Here is a 9,998-nt window from a genome sequence, read left to right on the forward strand (position 1 = left end):
GGGGTGTGACCTGGGGGCTGGAGTGGGATAGAGGTATAATAGGTAAGCAGTATGTGGACATTTTTAGGAAAGGGCTACCTTCGCAGTGGGATTTTCCATTGACTTCCCTGTAAAAACAGGAATGCAACTCAATGGAATGAAAACGTAACACAGCACGTTATACAGTCTATCAAAAGCATGCTTAACTGTCACTGTAAACATGCGTTGTGCAGTAACCACCGCACTCCACCAGATCACACTACAACGGACGCACTGTGAAGATCACGTAAGATTAACACTGAAGTGCGACTTTCCGTGCTACAATGCGTTATGTCACACCGCGACTCCCTACTGTGAATGTAGCCTTAGAGCTGGTTCACACTCAAACACACGCAGGCGCAGCACTATTCTCCGCTAGAGAGAGACGGAGGGAGCACACTGCGCTTGCACCGAACTTACGGGACCTGTTAACGAAGACAGAAAAGACTGAGGATGGCGGCGCGGGAGCGATCCGTGCGGATGAGGCTGGGGGAAGCCTCAGGTATGTATAAAACGTATACGTTTTGTCGTCTCTGGTACACTTTAAGGAAGAACATTTCTTTGTTACAGCTTACAGAACTCCTGCCATAAATCTGCAGTGTATCTACTTCCTGCTTTCATGGCAGCAGAAAAAGGGTTAACCTCCTGTGCTTACCAATTCGCATCTCTGCCGAGCACCGATGTATTTCTGTGCCGGCACAGCTGAGAGATCTAATTACACTTGTGACTACTTAAAGATGAGGGGGAATTAGACTGGCTCTTCTCTCTAAAAGCACTCAGGGTGCATTTCTCTATTTTTTTCCTGGTGTCATTTGCAAGAGTTCAGGTCCACTTAAAGCCACCAGCAAGCAAGAAAATACTGACAGTACTTTTCCCCCTCCTTTTGGGTAGTTTTTTCAATTGCAAAGTACTGGGGAAAAAAATATTTTAAAGAGAAGATGCTGGGAGGGCCTTTTGCTTTTGAGCTAAGTTCTCCATCAGGTCCCCTTATGATGTGTCAACATATGATTGGGTGTTTTGAAATGACATGCTCTGATTGGCCAACCTTTACTATATATTGTGTGAGTTCTGATGTTTTATTCATTGCAGTTTTGACAACTTGAGAAAGAGCACACAGCTCGAAACAGCGGTCTGTCGTTGGATGACTGCCTTTTTAACTTGTATGACACAATAAAGCTATTACGTTCTATATCGGTGGTGCCTGCTGAAGTGGATTGTTGCAAGTGTCGGCTCCGGTGGTGTGGAGACCTGTCAGCGTAGGCACGCTATCTGATCTTCCTATTGATGGGTGCTGCTCTTAACCCAGTGACAAGTCCATAAAGAGAAGATGAAAAATTATCTGCTAGGAGAAAACGCAGGATGAAAAAAAAAAGTGATTTGAATAAGGCTTATCAGGAGTTTTCTTCTAAATTATATTTTTACACCTTCTAAGTAAAATGCCCTTTAAACAACCAGCTAAGCAAAAGAATAAAAAAGAAAAGAAAAGAAAAAAATGTTAGAGGTACCTTTTCACCTAATTGTTGGTACTTTATCAATTGCACCGTGGTGAAAAGTTTAAATAAATAAAAAAAAGTTGTAAAGTAAACTCTCAGTAAGGGCCCGTTCAGATCACAAATGCGGATGGCCATGCGTGCGGAACGCGTGCGGAACGCAACGCGTACGAACGCATGGCCATCCGCGTTTGTGTGCGTTGCGTGGCTGATCCCATCACTGAAAAGTGAATGGGACAGCCACGCGTTTTGGCGAAATCTGCGTGCAGCATGCGTTCCCGGACCGCACAGGTCCGGAACGCATGCAGTGTGAACATCAGACATTGCACTCTATGCAATGTCTGATGTTGTGCGTGTCGGCCACCTGCACGCGTTTCCAAAACGCGGCTGGAAACGCGTGCAGTGTGAACGGGCCCTTAGGCTGAGAGATCATGACATAACATGAAAAGCTGCATTTGTTTCATCTGCTAATCAGTAAAACATTTGCACTCTGCAATTGAAAAAGTACCAAAAACCAGGTAAAAAAAAGTACTGTCAAAACTATTCTGAGTATTTTCTTACTTGCTGGTGGCTTGCAAAGCATTTTATTTCTAACTAGTGGACCTAAGGCCATTAATATAACAGGCTCTAGGTCTGTCTTACAAGCCTCCACCCCTGTGACTGCCGCTAACGCCACATGACAGGGCGCATGCGCGCGCATCTGCCACATGCGCCCACACACAGGCCCGCCTGGCCCCCTGCTCCTCCTGTCCCAACGGCTGTCCCTGCTACACATGCGCAGTAACGCAAACGCATGGACACAGGGCCAGGGGACGCATAGGCACTTCAGGATCATTATATAGGATGTGGAAATATAACCTGGGATAAAATTTAGGAGAAAGAGTGAATTGGATCAGCCCCACTGACTGTTTAAAGGGAACCAAAGCTGAAATGAAAAAGAAGTTATACATACCTGGGGCTTCCTCCAGCCCCATACGGGGTGATCGATCCCACGCCGCCATCCTCCTCTGCCCGCAGCTACGAGAACCGGCTCCGTGCTGATCCGTCAGTCGGAGCCAGTCTAAGCGTAGCAGAGGTGCGCTCTTTGCGTATCTCTGCAGTAGTGTATGGAGAGATACGTAGAGGGCGCACTTCTCCTGCGTAGGCCGGCTCCGATGACGTCAGCGACGGGAGTCGGTTCTCGTAGATGCGGGCAGCGGTGGATGCCGGCATGGTATCGATCAGCGCGTATGGGGCTGGAGGAAGCCCCAGGTATGTACACCTTCTTTTTCATTTTTTTAGCTAGGGTGCATCTCTGGTACCCTTTAAAGCCTTGTTTACCTTTTAAATCGCCAGCGCTATCGCAAGCACTGAGCAATTTATTGAGCAATTTTTAAAGCGATTTTCCGAGCAATTTGCGCTTATGGCTGTTTCACACTAGAGCCCTTTTTCTGCGGTGTAACGCAAAGTCGAAACTTTGCATTACCCAAGGTAAAATGGAAGTACATAGACTTTCATTTTACCTTTCACACCCGATGCTGTGTTTCGGTGCATTGCTGTTCAACGCACCCGGTAGCGTTGAACCGCCGGGAGCCAGCGGTTTCCCGTCGGGTTAATTCATTACTACCGCCGCTACTCAGCATCGCACCACAACATCCCGGCGACACACCGCAAGCTATTCAACGCATGCAGTAAACGGCTCCTGCACGTGTTGTATAATGTGAAAGAGCCCTTAGAAAAGATTTTGTGTAGCAATGTTTTTATCGCTTCCTGACGTCGGTCAGGAAGTGTACTTCTGGCCCCGGAAATCAATAAATACCATGTATTTATTTACTTTATTTATTTATTGTATTTATAAAGCGCCAACATATTACGCAGCGCTCGGAAAATTGCGTTTCAAAGCGCTTTTTAAGCGCTTAGCAATTGTAATCTCTTTTCTATTGAATCCAGGCGCTCAGAAAATGATGCAGGAACCGCCTTTGCGATTGGATAGAAAGCTCATCGCTCATGTGAGAACACTCACATAGAGCAACATTGCAGAAGCACTTTTAAGGTGATTTTTTTAAAAAAAAAAAAAGTGAAATCACTCCAAGTGTGAATAAGCTCTTATGCTGGGAATACACGGTTTGTTGTTGGGCCAGACAGATGGCTCGATAGATGATTTCCGACATGTCCGATCTCCCGCCCGATCGTTTCGCTGCTCGATTTGTGATTAAATTGAATGGAAAAAGATAAGAAAAACACGCGGAAGATAAAAGAATCTACTGCAGAATCGAGCGGCGAAACGATCGAACGGGAGAATGGAGCTGCAGAAATGAACCGTGTATGCCCAGCATAATACTGGGAATACGCCATACGGTTTTTCTGCAGATAGATGGTTCAATAGATAGTTTCCGACATGTCCGATCTTATTTTCGATTGTTTTTCCAATCAATTTCTCATAGAAGTGAATGGAAATAGATAAGAGAATTGAGGGAGAAATCGAGCAAAAGAAACAAATCGAAAATCGATCGGATGGAAAATCGACCGAAAAAACGCATCGTCTGTACCCAGCATTAAGCCTCATCTACACGGTACAATTTTCCATCAGATCGGATCTATTAGATAATTTCCAACCGGTCCAATCGGATTGCCATAGATTTTGCAATAGATTTTGGGTACTTATCAATGCAAAATCTATTGCAAAATTGATCTGAAACAATTTGGACGTCTACACACTATGCAATTTCGTAGCAGCTCACTGGTCGATCTGATGGAAAATTGTACCGTGTAGATGAGACTAAATGCTGGGTACACACGTTACGTTTTTTTTCGTGCGATTTTGCGACCCGATGGTTTTTTTCAGCACGATTCCGCACTCGTTCTGCGCTAAATCGAGCGCGGAAACGATCAGGAGCAATATCGAACTTGAGGGATTCTATCTATCTGATCCATCTATTGCACGGAAAATCGTACCGTGTGAACCCAGCATTACACCTCTGGAACCTACAGACAGGCAGGTATGGCACTCTGGGTGACACTGCAGGGTGTCCCAGCCTCTTGTGCAGGGAGTATGCGTTCTATTGGAGATCACAGGGAGAGAATAGTCTTGTGATGCTCAGCTGAAGTTATTCAGACCTGCTGCTTGTCTGAGTGTCCTTCCCTGTGATGATAATATCTACCTTGTGACATTCCACAACCATCATCCAGAGAGTCACACTGCCTGACATGGTGGTACCCTTTGTCCTGTCACTGTCCACTGTCACTGGTGGGCATTGTATGAAGGTCAGAGGAGCTCAGCAGACAAATACAGCTCCACTGCCTGCACAGGAAAAGCCACCCACAGTGCAGCTCCTACCTATCAGTGCAGGTGGGAGATATAAATATCCATGTAAAAGCAGTGCTCACCAGCAATGTCCTGAACTGAAGTGCAGCATTCCCTGCACTGCTCCTTATTATCTGCTCTGATCACTGCTTATTATTGCACTAGACTTATCTGGAAAGGGCACCCCAACAATGTGCTATTAATGAATGTACCCCAATAATGTGCTGTATATTCATGAGTGCACCCCAGAAATGTGCTATCTATTAATAATGAAGCTCTTCAATGAGCTATTTCATAATGTGTGTACCCCAACAATGTGCTGTTTATTAATGAGTGTACCCCAATATGCTATTAATGTACCCCTACAATGTGCTATCTATTAATAAGGGTACCTCAGAAAAGTGCTGTATATTAATAAACTAATGATTGGCAGAACTAATCCCAAAGTTTAAACTGGAGCTAATCCAAATATTATTATTATTATTATTATTATTATTATTAGCCTAACAATATTATATAAAAAAAATACATTTCTGCCTAATCTAAAACTTTGAACATGTATCATGGAACTGTGCATAGATTGATAGAAAATGATGATATATGATAGACAGACAGACAGACAGACAGACAGACAGACAGACAGACAGACAGATAGATAGATAGATAGATAGATAGATAGATAGATAGATAGATAGATAGATAGATAGATAGATAGATAGATAGATAGATAGATAGGCAGATGATATACAAGAAATAGACAGATAGATAGATAGATAGATAGATAGATAGATAGATAGATAGATAGATAGATAGATAGACAGACAGACAGACAGACAGACAGACAGACAGACAGATAGATAGATAGGCAGATGATATACAAGAAATAGATAGATAGATAGATAGATAGATAGATAGATAGATAGATAGATAGATATGGATGGGCAAATAGATAGATAGATAGATAGATAGATAGATAGATAGATAGATAGATAGATAGATAGATAGATAGATAGATAGATAGATAGATACAGATAGATAGATAGATAGATAGATAGATAGATAGATAGATAGATAGATAGATAGATAGATACAGATAGATAGATAGATAGATAGACAGACAGACAGACAGACAGATAGATATATAGATAGATAGATAGATAGATAGATAGATAGATAGATACAGATAGATAGATAGATAGATAGATAGATAGACAGACAGACAGACAGACAGACAGACAGACAGACAGACAGATAGATAGATAGATAGATAGATAGATAGATAGATAGATAGATAGATACAGATAGATAGATACAGATAGATAGATACAGATAGATAGATAGATAGATATGGATGGGCAGATAGATAGATAGATAGATAGATAGATAGATAGATAGATAGATAGATAGATAGATAGATAGATAGATAGATAGATAGATATTTTGCTATATATTTGCAGTGTAAATATGATTGAGCATTTTGCAACGTTTCTGCAAATTCTCCAAAATAAAAGCTTAGAAAATATTGTTAATTTGGGGCCGGCAACAACAAACTTTTCAGCCATTCACATATTCGGTCAGGTTTATCTGCCTCCAGTAGCTATATTATTAAAAAATCACTGTTTTGTAAATATTTCATCAAATCAATGAATAGATCAGTATTTAGATAAAATCCACATCCGGGTTGGTATTTATGGTGCAGATTTTTGCATCTTGCATCTGTTTCCTCCCAAAACTTACCCCAGAGGCAGGGTGACCCTGGAGGAGCTGGCTGTGGTTCTATAGAATCGGGCAAATATGGAGAAGAGAGGCAAGAATCGGCTCAGGATGAAGCAGCAAAAAGTCCTTTGGATACAGAGACGCCCCAGAGCGCTCCGACAAAAGCGCTGCAGCCGACTAAACTCAGCAGCAGATAAAAGCGCCGCAGCTGACAAACGCTGCAGCCGAAAAACGCCGCAGCAGATGAACCCAGCGTCTGGCCGGGGAACAAGCGCTTCATCCTCGGATGATTTTCTGTGACACTTTTTATCTCCAACTTTCAGCTATAGCTGCAGCTAGTAATAGTATCATAATAACGGAGGAGGGGTGAAGGATTCTACTGACCACTTGCGCTCCCATCAGAACTGCCGCAGTTCAGAGAATCATTACACTTGTTCAGAATTGGGAGGGGAAAGTGTTTTTCACCGATAGGATATCGCATGATTTATAACTAGGAGAGGGTATGAGACCAGAGTATCAGTATAGATCCAGCAGCTACAAGTGACAGAGCTGTGCAGTGAGGGGAGGCAATATACAGCCAGATGAATAGATGGATAGATTACTTAGATACATTGAATAGATATAGATAGATAGATAGATAGATAGATAGATAGATAGATAGATAGATAGATAGATAGATAGATAGATAGATTAGATTAAAATATAGATAGATGTATAGATCGATAGATTGAGTCAGTTTAGAGTAATATTTATATACTTATTATAGCTGTAAAATTAGCTGTATTCACTCCTAAAATTTACTCTCAAAAATTAGTCATTTTAAATGACATTAATTACTGTTTTTTTTTCCTGCTGTATTTCCACTGTGCATTATTTAACAAAAAAAATAATAAAAAAAATAAACGTCATGAAGGGATAAAAAGTGCAAAAACGGTGCAGTGTATAATACCATGACATTCCTGCGGTAATCCTATTGTTTGTATATATATATATATATATATATATATATATATATATATATATATATATATATATATATATATATAATACACACACACTGTATACACACACACACTGTATATACTCACACACACACAGCACTATAATACTCAGGGGAAGGCGAGTAATAATATAGATACTGTAACGCGCAATGCTTTGCCTGTCAGCTAATGACGGCAGCCATTCAATTAGACATGAACTGATTTTTAGTTATCTCCCTGCGATATCCCTGTATTTTTTTATTCCAGGGAAAAGGGGAGGGGGGGCATAAAATAAAGCTAATCAGCCCCCTTGTCGTGGCCAGATTCTCCCTTGGGGGTCTCTCAAATATTTGTTTTGAATAATTCACTTGAAGACTTGAAAATACTAATTGATTTTACAATAGAACCCAAAAAGGAAGGGGGGGGGGCGACCCGTGGGGCACGAGCACTGGCACCTGAGCTCACTCTATATGACACAATTATAACCTACAACCAGCGATACTGTATCCTGCCCAAGTAAGGTGTGTGTGTGTGTGGGGGGGGGGGGGGGGGATAGCAAGAAGTTTACAAGTCTGAAAAATATATATAAATTATTATAATACAGTCAACAGTCTCTGCAGATAAACAGAGTGACCTTCCACCAGAAATGATGATAATAATAATAATAATAATAATAATAATAATAATAATAATAATAATAATAATAATAATAATAATAATAGTTGTTGTTATTGTTGTTGTTGTTGTTGTTGTTATTTATTAGTATTATTGCAATTACTATTATTATATCTCCAGTTTCTGAATTGCCTGAGACCGTGAGAATATCCAATGAAGTCCCAGCTTTTTTTAAGCCAAAGAAGGGAGGATGATGATATAATGAAATAATAATAATAATAATAATAATAATAATAATAATAATAATAATAATAGCAACTATACAGTCTCCACTTGTGGTTTCTGAGTTGTCATAGGCTGAGCGAACCTCCAATGAGATCTGAGCTTTTTAGAGAAACAAGGGCTCGTGTGATTCTCACTCTCTGGTGCTGTCATTAGGATCCAATCCCAACAGTAAAGTAAATTAGATTTCCAAATGATCTATAATAATGTGGACACACCGGCCCTGGTATTATGGGGACATATTCACATATTCACTGTTCCCTTTCTTGTCAAGCCCCCAACCCAACAACATCCTGCCAGGGATCATTGCGTTTCTTTTTTTTTTTCCCTAGAAATTTCTGTTTACCTCGTTTGAATATGATAGTGAATTGATTAGGACATTGGAAGTGAACACAAACTTAGGATTTTTATGCTTTTTTCCCCTCCTTTGTACACTATACAGGCCTCATACCCCCCCCCCCCCCCCCCCCCCCCCCCCCCCATTACCCAACATTTGGACTACTGAGTGCACTACGGATATTATCCCTAAAACTACAGCAAACAAAGACAGGAGGGACACATGGAATTTGATTTTTCCCTAAATAAGCCTAACTGCATTTATTTTTAGACTTACGTCTGTTGTTTTTTTATAAACAGAGCGTGTACATACACATTTTTGTAGAACACAGAACAGTGCGTTTTAAAAGTTAGATAAAACAGAAAGTTCTGTGTTCTTTAAATATTTCTGGACTATTTTTGGAAGTAGCACGAATTATTCTCTGTTCTAAATGTAAAATGCAATCTCCAAAATCAGTGGGGTGTAAAAAGCCACAATAAGATGAGGAATAAGATGAGGAAAGGGAAATGTGTTCAGCCCAGCAAAGGGGTACAGCACAGGCATCACCAGAGGGAGAGGGGTACAGCAGAGGAGTACAGCACATGCACCAGCAGAGGGGTACAGCACAGCACAGGCATCAGCAGAGGGGGCACAGCACAGGCACCAGCAGAGGGGTACAGCACAGGCACCAGCAGAGGGGTACAGCACAGCACAGGCATCAGCAGAGGGGCACAGCACAGGCACCAGCAGAGGGGTACAGCACAGCACAGGCATCAGCAGAGGGGCACAGCACAGGCACCAGCAGAGGGGTACAGCAGAGGAGTACAGCACAGGCACCAGCAGAGGGGTACAGCACAGCACAGGCATCAGCATAGGGGCACAGCACAGGCACCAGCAGAGGGGTACAGCAGAGGAGTACAGCACAGGCACCAGCAGAGGGGTACAGCACAGCACAGGCATCACCAGAGGGGCACAGCACAGGCATTAGCAGAGGGTACAGCACAGGCATCAGCAGAGGGGTACAGCAGAGGGGTACAGCACAGGCACCAGCAGAGTGGTACAGCACAGGCATCAGCAGAGGGGTACAGCACAGGCATCAGCAAAGGGGTACAGCACAGGCATCGGCAGAGAGGTACAGCACAGGCATCAGCAGAGGGGTACAGCAGAGGGGTACAGCACTAACAGATGGGTACAGCACAGGCATCAGCAGAGGGGTAGAGCGCAGGCAGTCAGGCATCAGCAGAGGAGTACAGCACAGGCATCAGCAGAGAGGTACAGCACAGGCATCAGCAGAGGGG

Source organism: Hyperolius riggenbachi, chromosome 4 (assembly GCF_040937935.1).
Source record: "Hyperolius riggenbachi isolate aHypRig1 chromosome 4, aHypRig1.pri, whole genome shotgun sequence".
NCBI lineage: Eukaryota > Metazoa > Chordata > Amphibia > Anura > Hyperoliidae > Hyperolius > Hyperolius riggenbachi.